Source organism: Ciconia boyciana, chromosome 4, assembly GCF_034638445.1.
Source record: "Ciconia boyciana chromosome 4, ASM3463844v1, whole genome shotgun sequence".
Taxonomy (NCBI): Eukaryota; Metazoa; Chordata; class Aves; order Ciconiiformes; family Ciconiidae; genus Ciconia; species Ciconia boyciana.
The window spans coordinates 65,662,511-65,675,025 of record NC_132937.1 but is presented as its reverse complement, the minus strand read 5'-3'; the positions used below and the strand labels follow the sequence as shown (position 1 = coordinate 65,675,025).

Genomic DNA, 12,515 nt, shown 5'->3' with positions numbered 1-12,515 from the left:
ATCAGTTTTAGTGGGGATTTTTTGTTGTTAATCTTTAACCAGTAGCAGGTTCTCAGTGGAAATGAATTTGGAAACTCGACTGTTTTTAGTTTGAGAAAGTTCCCTGTGCAACTTCCATCCCACGACTGGTTGAGGAGGAAGAAGAAACTGATGTTCTGTGTAACTCAAAACGCCTCTGTCTCTCGTACGGAAATGTGAGTGTTGAAACTTGCTGCAGCTTAAAAAAACAACAGCACCTGCGTGGAGACACTGGCTTCAGCTTGGTACTTATGAAAGAGAATTGACAGCACTTGATGGTGACTCTTCAAGTAGCTGCCATTCAAATACAATATATATTTTTCTTAATCAAGGGAAAAACCTAGCATTTCGAAGGAGGGCTTTACTGCACCACCTTCGACATATGTACATGTAGGAAAAATTGCCGAGCTTTTACTGTTCAGCCAGCATGATTCACATCGTGCAAATGCAGAGCTGGTCGTGTATAGTGGGCAGCAGAAGCAGCTCCATGGAGTGACCGGTTGAAGTGGTGGGAGCAGCGACGCTGACATCTCCTTGCTGCATCCAAAACTGAAAACTCAAAATTATCATCTCAGATCCATTTACCAGTTGGATGTTGTAGTTCTTTGTCCCAAATGAAACTGGGAATGTGATACAGTAGGATTTAGGAATGTGTAGATTTCCTGCGGTCCGTTCTGGTTGTTTTGCTATTGAATGGGCATGCTTTTAACATGATATGATGTATCACCCTAACCAGTCCAATGACATTCTCATTATGTTATGACTTTGTGCAATTGGACACGAGAGAGAGGAAGATAGTTTTAAAGGGGTGTGTGTGATAAGGGAGTTGTAATGCATGATCAGTAAGATAAGGATATTCAGAAGCAGAACAGATTTTACCTGTGTTCATAAGTCAGAGATGTCCTTACGTAACTTGTAAAGCTTGCGGAAATCCCTTTTTATAGCTTTTTGCATTTTTTTGGACATGAACAGTTTTGTTTTGTTTTTACAAAAAAATGGGTAAATTCCACCTGTGAATTTTAATTGTTTTTTAATAGTAAATACCGCTGCAAGGTTCAACTTCTGAATTTCATATAGCCAAACACAGTGAAGTTTTGTTTTTGTTATTTCTCCACTGTTTTGAATAACTTGATTCAAATCCCCTACTTCAGCAATCTTGCACAGCTCCCTCGGGGAGGCTATGCTGTGACTTACACAACCAGGGAGCTGACTTTGTGGCTCCTTGAACTGAAGTTGCCTGTTTTCTCAGCACAGAAGCCTCTACTCGGGACGGACAGGTAACCTCTACCAACGCTTCTCTTTAGTAAGTTGCAAAATGTTTTGCTGTGCAGGTTGGGGAAGTGCTGGTTTTTAATCTTGTGTGCTGAGATGAAAATTACTCTTCCTCTTCCTCCTCTTCCTCCACCTAATGCTAATTCATTTGGGGGTGGGGGGAGCGGGGAGAAGAAAAAGAAAGGCAGTGATTCGAATGTGCTTTTAAGGTTTGTTTAAAAGCTGTCTTTGCATTTTGACTTCTCACTGTAGGTGCCCCTGAGCAGTGCATGCTGTTGACAGTGCGTAGGGGTATGTACAACTTAGTAAGTTGGGTGTTTTCAGTGGGCAAACTGGCTGAGAATGTTTTGGTACTGAAAACCTCTGCTGTGTGGACAAGGTGGCTTTTTATTTGCCTCCTCTGAGAGTCAAGAAACTTCAGGGTCTGGCACCTGTCAGTAACTGGCATAATTTGTTAAACTGTCTTGAAAGCCTGAAAAGCCTGAATCTGTTACTGAATAACAGGGTTTTTCTACACTATCATGATGGTAAAATACTCTGTTCTTTATGCATTAAAGACTCACTTCCATGTCTTCTCATTGCCTGCATTTTTTGGAAGAGGCCATGCATTTCTCAAGGCAAGAGAGAGAAAGAAAAGTGTCAAGACAGTATTGAAAAATGCTAAATATGGAACATTGTGAAGTAACACCTGGTGGTTTGTAATCTCAATGTTCAGATAACTTTCTTGAATATATTTAGACTATCACCTGTAAACAGTGGTAAGTGCAGTTTGTGTAAAGAATCGGAGAAAGTAAAAAATGGAAATGCTGGAGTAATAAATAGTTGAAAAGCAACAAAAGGTGTTATCTGAAAGTGACAAAAGATATGATCTAGCTCTTAAGAAGTTATGTGGTATAATACAGCATGTTGATTTTAACTTTAGCTTTTCTGGGTTGCTGTATTGTCATAGTGAATATGGAAATACATGACATTCAGTCGCTTCTCTTTTTAATATTATGAGGTGTTTCCACATAATTGGCAGCTGTTAGTATTTTGGGTAGGACATGTCTATGAAGCAAAACTTGTAGTAGAAACTTCCTGGTTGTGGGGTTTTCTTTTTTTGTTTTGTTTTTTTAACTCTTGATTTTCTTGTAGTGTACTTCATTCATTCTGTTAAAGAACATTAACCAAAAATACATGCAGAATTTAAACTTTGTTTTCTGTTATTTTTCATTGAATACTTAGAGTAGGACTTGGAGGCTCATCTGCTGTTTCTTCTTGTTCAGGTTTTAGCACCAGCAAATAACTTTCTGGATTGCTCTTTTTCTGCTAGAAGGAGAAGGAGACCTTGTAGGATAATAAGGGATGATGCTTGTATGGTGAGAGGAGAGGTAACTGTCTCCTTCATACTGACCTTGCAAAGTAAAAATGTGTTGAATATGGGGATGCTCCCAGTGACCTCTGCTCTTCAAAGACTATAGAATCATGGAATCATTTAGGTTGGAAAAGACCCTTAAGATCATCAAGTCCCCCTGTTAGGCTAACCCTACCAAGTCCACCACTAAACCATGTCCCTAAGCACTACATCTACACATCTTTTAAATACCTCCAGGGACGGTGACTCAACCACTTCCCTGGGCAGCCTGTTCCAGTACTTGTTGTTTATTGACCACATAAAATGTTCTAATGCTGCCTCTGAAAGAACATTAGCTTCCCTAAGCAAATACACCATGTTGCGAGTACATATAAATTTTACATGTCCCTAAAGTGGTGGTTTAAAAAGTTCAATCTGAAGCCAAAGTGCTGGTATTTGCTATTTTCTTTGCAGTTGTGCAACCTCCTTTCCGTTTTCTAGTGCTCTGTGGCTCTTAGTCTCACACAGTTGTAGTGCTGGTGCGCGCTGTCTTTTTTGGAATTTGATTCAGAACCACTACCATGTTTTTGATTAAAATTTTATTAAAATAATCTTGTGTTGATACTTGTATAATATTGTAACCATAGGAAAGTTCAAATTGTGAAATACACTCAAATCCTTTCCTGAAGAAGGGTAGGGATGCATGGATGATATCATGAATGCTCCCATCTGGTTTTGTGGAAGTTAGGTTGCTTCTGACAGTTTCTCGTAACGTCCTTAGAAACGGAGGAACTCCGCTCTCAGCAGTAGCTGGCCCAGCCTCAGTATTTGTATTTTGTAATTGGGACACAGGAGGGATTCGTAGCAGTCCCGAGCTCTCTGCCTCCACGATGGTCTCTGTGTTGTTCTTGGCTTTTTTGAGGGTGCTTGTGAGATCTGAGGTTTGGGCTAAAAAAATTAGAGATCTGAGGTTTGGGCAGTCCAGTTTGGGCTAAATTAAAATTACAGTTTGAGACATAAGAGAGTTTTTCTGCTTTGTTGTTCCAAAACCTGGTTTAGCATGGGGCTCTGCTGCAGGTTAAAGCTCATGCGCATAAAGTCAGGCCCAAGGCAACCCTATCTTTCCTTTAACATAACGTTCAGAAAAAGTTGGGGGATGTTGATAGGTAAGTAAATGGTTCTGTAAAATAAAGATGTTTTTATGAAAACTGAAGTTTCACAAGTGGGAAAGGGGAAAGACATTTGAGGCTTTGCTCTGTAAATCCTGTAGTGTGTTTGTTACTTGACTGTTTTCCCCCCAAGGTCTTGCACAGGTGATTAGCAGGTGCCATCACCAGTCCCATTGAGAGTGGGTGGGAGCTACAGAAATTGCTGCAATCAGCAGCAGTTATTTTGATATGTCAAATACCCAATTATTAAAGTGCTGATAATACACACAGTTCTTGAAGTTTGTAGTCTAGCCTACCTTTTCATGTAATTACTTTATTTCAAGACTCTAAAACCACACGTAGCATTTACAGGAAATTTTTTAGTGTGCTGTCTGTGGGCAACATACATGACCTTAGTTATTTATTGCTATATGTCTGCTTGACCTGTGGCTTCCGTACAAGCATTTAAAATAGTTTTTCTAAGAAAGCCAGCACATATAGGTTGTGGCTGACTTGAGATATGGGTAATAAATACACATCTATTTGCAATCGTCAAGGTATTGATGTGGAAATTGTATTTTGGTAAGGTCAGTGAATAGTGCTGTAATAATAAAAACATTCCTAAACTTAAAATTTGCCTCCATCATCTCCCAAAGAGTTTTCTGAGTAATGAAAATTCACTTAAAAGCTATTTTTCTTCTGTATTTCCTTTCTCTTTCTTTGCATTCAGAATCCCTAGGACCTGGTTACAGCAGGCTTATGCTTGAATAAAGGATTAAAGAAATGCTTCTGATCTGGATGGTAATTGATATGCAGAAGGAAGTAGTACAAGTTATATGTTGCTTTTTGTCGTGTGTCCGTACCCCCCCCCCCCCCCTTGTTTGTTTGTTTTCAAATACAAGTAGGCTGTGACAGCCAGAAGTACCTTGTAATAGATTAATGTGCTTTGGAATTTGACAGATTAGAAGAAAGTCCTCAAATAAATAAATAAAATATATGCAAATAGGCATATATGAAGGATTGTGGCTCTTTTATGAAAAATTTCCTTAAGGTGACTATCATGTTATTCTACATAATATATTCCAGGCTGTCTCATTTATAATCCAGTAGGTGTCTTCTTTAATCTTTCAGGACTTAGTCACAGTTGTCAAAATAGTGAGCTTTTCGTGGCATAACTTTTTGTTGTCCCTGTACCCTGCCCCCCAAGCTTAAGTAACTGTTACCAGAAGAAACAGGGGTTTTTTTTCCCTTAAGTTTACACTGAAATACAGTTTTTACTCTTAAAGCCTGAGAGTGTTTAAGGTTTGTTTAAGCTCCCGCAGTGCCCGCTTTAAAGGATCACTTGCGAGGCTTGGGCCAGACAAGAGGACCTGAAGGGTGCCTGCAAACCTGCAGTGCTTACAGGGATGTTAATTTCATACTCAAGTCATGGTTGGATTAAAGGGTTTAATTATGTCATAGCTTTTGGCAAGCTGTGAGTAGTTACTCATGTGCGTAGTGTAACTACAGGTGTTGTCCAGACAGGCAGCCAGTGGCAGCGTGATCAAAGGAGAAGAATCGGCCCCTACTTGCAAACCACCCTTCACCTGAGGCCAGCCGCCCTCGCACCCAGCCCCATGTCTGTGGGCTTCTCTGCCAGAAACACTGATGGTTAGTGGTCCCTTCCCGAGGGACATACTGAGGATGCACTGCTCTTGTGAGCTGAGTCCTTGCGGCTCTTCTGCCTCTCCCTGCCTCCGCGGAGATCCAGGGGCTGGCGGAGAGCTGGCCTGAGCTCCAGCCACCTGCCCACCTGGCTTTTGGGTCCCCAGTGGCCTCAGACTCTATCTCAGAAACCTGGAGCCACTTGTGGAGATGTGTAAAATCTCCGTGAGGGGCCGTTTTGAGAGCTAGTGAAGTCTGCAGGTCAGCTAATTTGCTGCAAGGGTTTTCATGAGCAGTTTGACACCTACTGTAACTATTCAGATGCAAGTGCTTCGTTACAATGAAAGTGCTCATACAAGCCACAGGCTGCTAGAAGTCCGTTCTCAGAAGAGGCAGAAGAGAATTTTCTTTTCCCTTTAGGTACCTAAAATGGATGATTTTGGGTTTTTTTGCTTTGTTTGCTCTGCAAGCAGTAAGCCATAAGGAAGCACACTGGGATTTGAAAACTCTAGTTAGCGATAGTGACTGTGGTGACCGATGGCCTCTTGTGGCAAGCAGCAATTTTTGTAAATTTGTACTCTCTGCTTAAATATTGAGTAGGCACAGCCATAGAGATGATCTGGTGTAAACTGGTTCATGGAGAGCTTTGTAACTGGTCGGATGATTCACAGTTTGCCTGCTCTATTTTCTCCAGTGGAATGAAAGGTAGGCAGTTGTTTTTACAGCAAAAATAAGTCAGTTATATCCTGCTATCGCTTGTGAAAAATATCCAACGGGTAATAGCATAGATAGGCAACAGATTTCCATGGGGTATTTTGTTGAAAAAACATTGTGGGGAGAGTCAGACTAGTTTCCCTCTCTCTAATGCAAAAGATCCAAAAGATTTTGAAAAGCTTTTTTTGTAAGCAAAAGTGGGTTTGATGTACCTGTTTGATACCTGCTACCACATTGGCAGCCACAAAATTGGCAGCCACAGCACAGTTAAAGAACAGGGCAGACACTGTACCTTTGAAAAGACCCTGTATAGGCTCTCCTTTTCCTTGGAGACCTGCAATATTGAACTGTTTCTCGTAATTTTGTCTGGCCTGTTTGTTCTGGGGCCTTCTGTCTTGTGAGCCTTTCGTTATAATTTTCTGGATCAAGAATTAAGCCTTCAGATGTGCAATGGAGTTGTGGTTTGGGGTTTTTTTTGGTTTTTTGGGTTTTTTGTGTGTGCACTCTCTTCCCATGTGGATCAGTGGGATCCTTCTTACTGTTGACTTCAGTGAAATCCGGATCAGATCCACAGTGACTTGCATTTAAAAAACACTATCCCTTCAGGTAGCCCACACCCTTCTAAAAGCAGTTAGGTGAACAGTAGGAAGTATATATGCTAAATACAAGTAACCATATTATAAGTCTGCATATTTGGAAGTATGTTACCTAGAATACTGTTGGGATAGATGCATCGTGTGCCCTGTTGTGATTGCTTCGGAGTGGTCCACTGTTCTCCTTTGATTACACCAAAATAAATTCGAACACATGAGGTTTCATTGTAAATATCCAGATATCCTTATTCTAAGCTTGTGCATAATGCAGTCATTCAGTAATACAGGAGAGTGTTGGAACTGCTTTATATGGATTTAGTAAGGGTAATTGTTTGTGGGGCTGGCTGGTACCTAACTTTTCTGAGTTTCCTTTATACGTACCGTACCAGTGTAGGAGGGGTCCCAGACTGTTACCAGGATCAATAATTGCTACTGCAAGGCAAATGCTGAATAATTTTGTACTGAGTAGATACCAGCCAGCTTGGGATAGAGGAGACAAATTGAGTTTGAAAATGGCTGGTGTGTATGCTTTTTATCAGGACTGCTTAATAGTTTTTTGTGTTAAGTGCAGCATCAGGATCTTGGCTCATTGGATGCAAATGTATCAGTTCTGGTTTCTGTCAGAAACAGTCTGCTCTGGTAATCTGGGAAATAAAAGCCAAACTTTCGGGGGAGGATTTATTATAATTCCCATATCAAAACTTGCCCTTGGGTTTATGTGGTAATGATGTCAAACCCCATTTCTTATCTCTTTGCAGAAAGGACGTGTTTCTGACAGCTCCCCAGCTCCAGCGGTGTGCGGGAGGCTCCAAGGGGCGGCAGGTACGTACAGTGAAACTAGGGGTACCCCCCGCAGCATGAGGCCTGTGGTGGATTCCTGGTGGCTGTGCTACAAGTGTCTTTGTTAGTAAAACAAATAAATACACTGCAAGAACACTAGGTACTTAATTCATATGAGAAAACAAATAAGGATTTAATGATAAGCTCAATTTATTACTTTGTTTTGCTTCAGGACCAGAATACTTCTCAAGAAACTTATCAGAAAAAGGACTTTTTTCACTTGGGAACATACTGTACGTTTACTTGTGCTGTAGTTACTACTGAAAGGTCCTGTTCAGGATTGCAGCCCTCCTGTGTTACGCAGTTTATGTGTGTAAGGGGGTACTGGGCTTGCTTTCAGAGATGTTTGTATCTTTGAAAGTGTGGCTGGACACCTAGGATAGTTTGTTTTTTTTTTTTTTAAAAGCACATGTGCCTGTTGATTTAGACACCCAGGTACATTTACGAGTGCTGTTAGTTGCCAGTAGGCATCTTCAAATAATTTGAACGACTGACTCAGTCCTATGAGCCCGAGAAGAAATGAGGAAGAAGCTGAGCAATATTTTGTATTGTGTGAGAGTATCTTTAAGTGGTAGGGGAAGATGGACTTGGAATTTCAGGGACTTTATTTCTTAGTCATTGGGACAGTTCTCACTGCAGTGCCGACACTGTCACAACCCAGGTTCAGTATCTGGGAGAACGCAGTGAAGCAGAAAATGATCTTAAAACACGTCTCTCCCCTGGGCAGCTCTTGAATTCTGGATTTGAGATAGCTCAACATCCAAGTTAGCAGAAGGTGCTGGCACTGCAGCTGTGGTTGGGTCCCACTGATCGTCCTTGTAGTTTTTACATTAATAATTTCTGTTTAGTTTGCTTCTATGCAGCCAGGCTGAGGACCCACAACAGTCCCTTCAACCTCTGATAGCTCACAGGTCAACTTGTCCAAGGCTAGAGTTAGCTTTCTTTTTCTTGGAGAAAGAGAAAGCAAGCAGAAGCAAACCCATTCGCCCTTTCCTGTTGCTCTTTGGAATTGAAGGCTAACATGATGTTTCTAACAATCCACCCATAATAATCTGAAAAATAAGAATTTTAATCTTCTGTTTGTTGTTTTGTAATCTTTGGGTGGGGGGGTTGTTTTTTTTTTTGTTTTTTTTTTTTTTTTTTGGCACAATACTTTTTCTTCATGTAATCTTTGCCCCTAAAAAAGCGCATAGTAATAAAGAAATGAACAGGAATGCGAGGTAAAAAAAAAAGGGGGATCTCTTAAAGTATTCCACTGAAGTTTATAAATATTCACTGCTTTTAAGCTCAAGCATTAGTTTCCTGAGTACTACTTGATGGCATATTTATAATGCAGAATCAGGAAAATAGTAAATTTCTGTCTTCACAGAAGGTTTCAGCCTAAAACCAGGGAATTTCAGTTTCCTAAGAATTTTTATCCTCTTTTAGCACTAGTGCACATCCTCCAGCAAGCTTTTCGGTGGAGGTAAAGACCACATCAAATTGTCTTAAAAAGCTTCATCTAATTTGTAAGCACCTAGTAACTACAAAGTATTTTGGTTACAGTTTGAAATGTAAATAATCCCATGCTCTACATGTATATTAATCATAAAGGGCTACTGGTCTGCTAGTTTGAGATTTTAACTTACCTCAGCAGAATACAAGTCCATACGTATTGTATAATAAGAAAAAGAGTGTAAAAATTATGTTTTTCATGAGACGGTCTAAAAATGGCACTGTACATGAGGTTTTAAAGGGCGAGAAATAAAGCAAAGGATATATCCAGCCTGTCCTTACCAGTCTAAAATAAATGAACTATGTAAATAAAACTGAGCTGTCAAAGGTAAATTGCACATTTTTTACTGTGTAATTTTTGATTGCTTAAAATGCAAGCATTGCTAACTTTTTCTTCTATTTTTAGAAACAAAACTTCGGCAAATTGAAAAAATCAGGTTTAAGCAAAATCTCACAATGGGAGTACTGTGGTTTGTTTTTTCATGTATGAAGCCTTAAAATCTTTGTTATCAAATAGGCATCAATAAACATTGAAGCGGGCCTGTGTTCTGTTAAAGCTTTCAAAAGCCTTTGAACAAAGTTATTTTGTGAGAACTTGCAATTTATGCCCCCTGACAGATGAATCCTTTAACCCCCCCGCCTTTTCTGCTGGAGGAAGCAATTTGCTTGTAAATTTGCCTGTCTCCACATATTGAGCTTCATATCCCTCATCATAGTAACTTACAAGTTTTAAAAATGCTTTTTTTTTTTTTTTTAAGTCTAAGAATAGCAGGATAGGCTGCTTGGGAAACCTGCTGTGTTTTTTTTTGCTCCTGGCAGCAGAAAGGGAAGGTGCCTTGCAGTCAGTTGCTGCTTACTGTGAGGCCCTCGTTTGCCATGCCTGGACAGCAAGTGGTGTGAGAGTGATTTCATGGAGAGGTAGGGAAGTATATACATTAGAATGTCTTTCTTCTAGCACAAAGGAGGGTGGTCTTTTGTCTGGCAGCCTCACCAGATCTTGCATCACCTGTGGTCATGTAGTTGTGCACTGCTTGTGTTGGGGAGGAGGAGGTGGTAGCAGCATGGATAGGAGATAAGCACAGTGTATGTGGGAGATTGCAAGAAAAGGTAACCCTGGAGAGGAGAATAAAGTGCAATACAAAATGGGAGTAAAATGATGTGGATGCTTGGTGTGCCTATGGAGTAATGAAAAGAGTGACAGGATTAGAGCAGGAGGGCCAGTGCCCTTCTGGCTTTCTGTAGGGGAGAGGCTGGATGCTCTGTGGTGCTAATGCTCATTTCTTGGGAATCACAGGGATCCCAGCTATAATGCTGACTGCTGTGGGTGTATCAGTAAATTCTTACATGGTTTTAACCTTCATAGAGAAGATAAAGATAGATCCATTTAGCAATTTGTGTAATACCGAGCAGAATTCAGAAGTTGCACAATGCAACTAAGTATTTATTAGAAGAAAAGATTTCAAAACGAGGTTTGCAAAGTTGGGCATTTCCTAACTTTGAAATCTCAGAATTTAGATAGCTTGTGCAAGTATCATGCGTACAAGATGCACACTTGAATCCAGCTTTACCACGCTGACTGGGGGAGAAGATGCTGTCCTTTGGGTTTTTGATGTTGCATTTTATTACTTATCAAAAAATTAATTTGGTACTGATAAGAGTTGCTGAATTGACATCTGTGAAAGGTGACATTTTACGTTCACAAATACCTCTTTGTGCTTTGCCTATGTGTCCTGGGGGATGGGAAAGATGGCAGTCTTCTTCCCATTGTTGGTTTCTCAGCTTCTCCCATTGCAGGGCTAGCATTTTGCATTTTTCCAGTAGGTGGACTGGACAACTGTTTCTTTGATGCCCACTGACACGGGCGATGCGAGAGCCAGAGGTTTTTCGATCTTGGTAACAGTCAGGATATGCCATCGCAGCTCCCTGCTTTCATAATTTGTGCTAGTATTCCCTATTAGCACTTAGGCAGCCTGAAATTTTTCTAACTGTTTTGATATTCTGTCCCTTGAGAGAGCAGAAACTTGTCTCTTCCCGTTTCTCTGCCTGTGCGCTAAAATTATGCATGTCAATAGGAATGTTCACAGCTCTGAATTTCCAGCTGTGCTCTGCCAAACTGATAGGAGCTCTGTCGATTTTTTTCTTCTTCTATAGTTGCCCTGTTTTTAGTCACCATAAATACAAGCATTATGGAAAACTCATGCGTGTAGTGTACGTATTGTTTTGCTCTAGTTCGTCGTTATACATTGATTTAAGATCAGGAGCAGCAGAGTGCCCAAATTAAAATTACTGGTTTAAATTTACCTCAGAAAATTTTCAGCAGTTTTACAGAAAACAGAAAAGTAGACCTGTGGTCACTTCTAATTAGGAGTTTAATTATGTAACTACGGATGTCAAGTTTCTTTCTGCTTTACTTCTTAAATGTTCTTGTTTTCAAGCAAATTGTGGCTCATTTTTAGCATTAGGAGACCTAACTTTCCAGAAATGCAAAGCACTCAAATCTAATCAAAGCCAGTGAACACTGAAGGAGCTGAGCTAATTTGGAAATTAGGCCATTGTCTGGGCCTTCCCCCCCACCCCCCTTTACTGCTTGTGTTATATAAAACCAGGTTCATATTAGATTATGGATGACTTCCCAGTGGATGTCAGTGAAGGAGTTATTCCAGACAGTTTTCAGCACAGGGAAGGGAGGACAGGGAGAGAGTAATTAAATTGAAGGCTAAATTAAAGGACAAGGTCCTGGGTGCATTTTCATCTCTATTTAAACTAATAGGAATGAGGACAAAGTGGATCTTGCAGGATTGGGCACGTAATGTTCGCTGTAGTCTGTCTCACCCTTTTTTTTAACATGCAGAATTCTACCTTAGATCAACAAATAATGTCCACAAGTCAAACTTAGTAATGTGAAAAAGGGCCTGTCTTGCAAACCTATACAGTGGGAATGGAATGACAGATTTCTGCTTTGTGTGGCCAGAGCAATTCTCTGGCCACACAGCAAAGTAGGCACTAACTAACCAACCCAACCAGACCTTTTGTCTTCTTCAGAAGGCAATGTAATGTGTTTCAGATTTTGTTGTCTTTTTGCATTTTCTGAGGTAGGGGAGCTAGGGTAGGAGTGTAACCATGGCTGTAGGGAGACTCAGGATTTTCCTTTATGAGGGCAGAGATTTGCTAATCCAATTTTAAAGTCCAGAAAATTTACAGGATTTCAGAAGCCTTCTCTAGAGACATCTACCATATGGTATTGTACACAAATGATTGCTTATTGTTGGGACGGGTACTGAATAATGATGTTCTGGCTGTCTCTTTTTTAAAAAAAAAAAAAAGAGTTAATGGGGAATTATTTATTACGTGGAGTCTTTTCAGTAACAAAAAGTGGCATGAAAAAAAGAATTAGCAGTGTGTAGAAATAATGGTTCAAAGATCTTTCTTCAAACTGCTGTTTTTCCTGTTACATTTCCA

The 12,515-nt window shown here is 40.3% G+C and overlaps 1 protein-coding gene across 2 annotated transcripts in view; it reads left to right on the top strand.

Annotated features, from left to right (window-relative positions):
- The window catches only part of SEMA4D (semaphorin 4D), an 87,995-nt gene that overhangs the window by 51,019 nt on the left and 24,461 nt on the right, over nucleotides 1-12,515 (top strand). Inside the window, exon 2 of one of the 2 annotated variants that reach the window (XM_072859556.1) lies at nucleotides 7,481-7,544. The exons of the other annotated variant lie outside the window; for it this stretch is intronic. The gene's annotated coding sequence lies outside the window, so the exon portion shown is untranslated. The remainder of the gene's footprint in view (nucleotides 1-7,480; nucleotides 7,545-12,515) is intronic. 2 annotated transcript variants of the gene reach the window in all.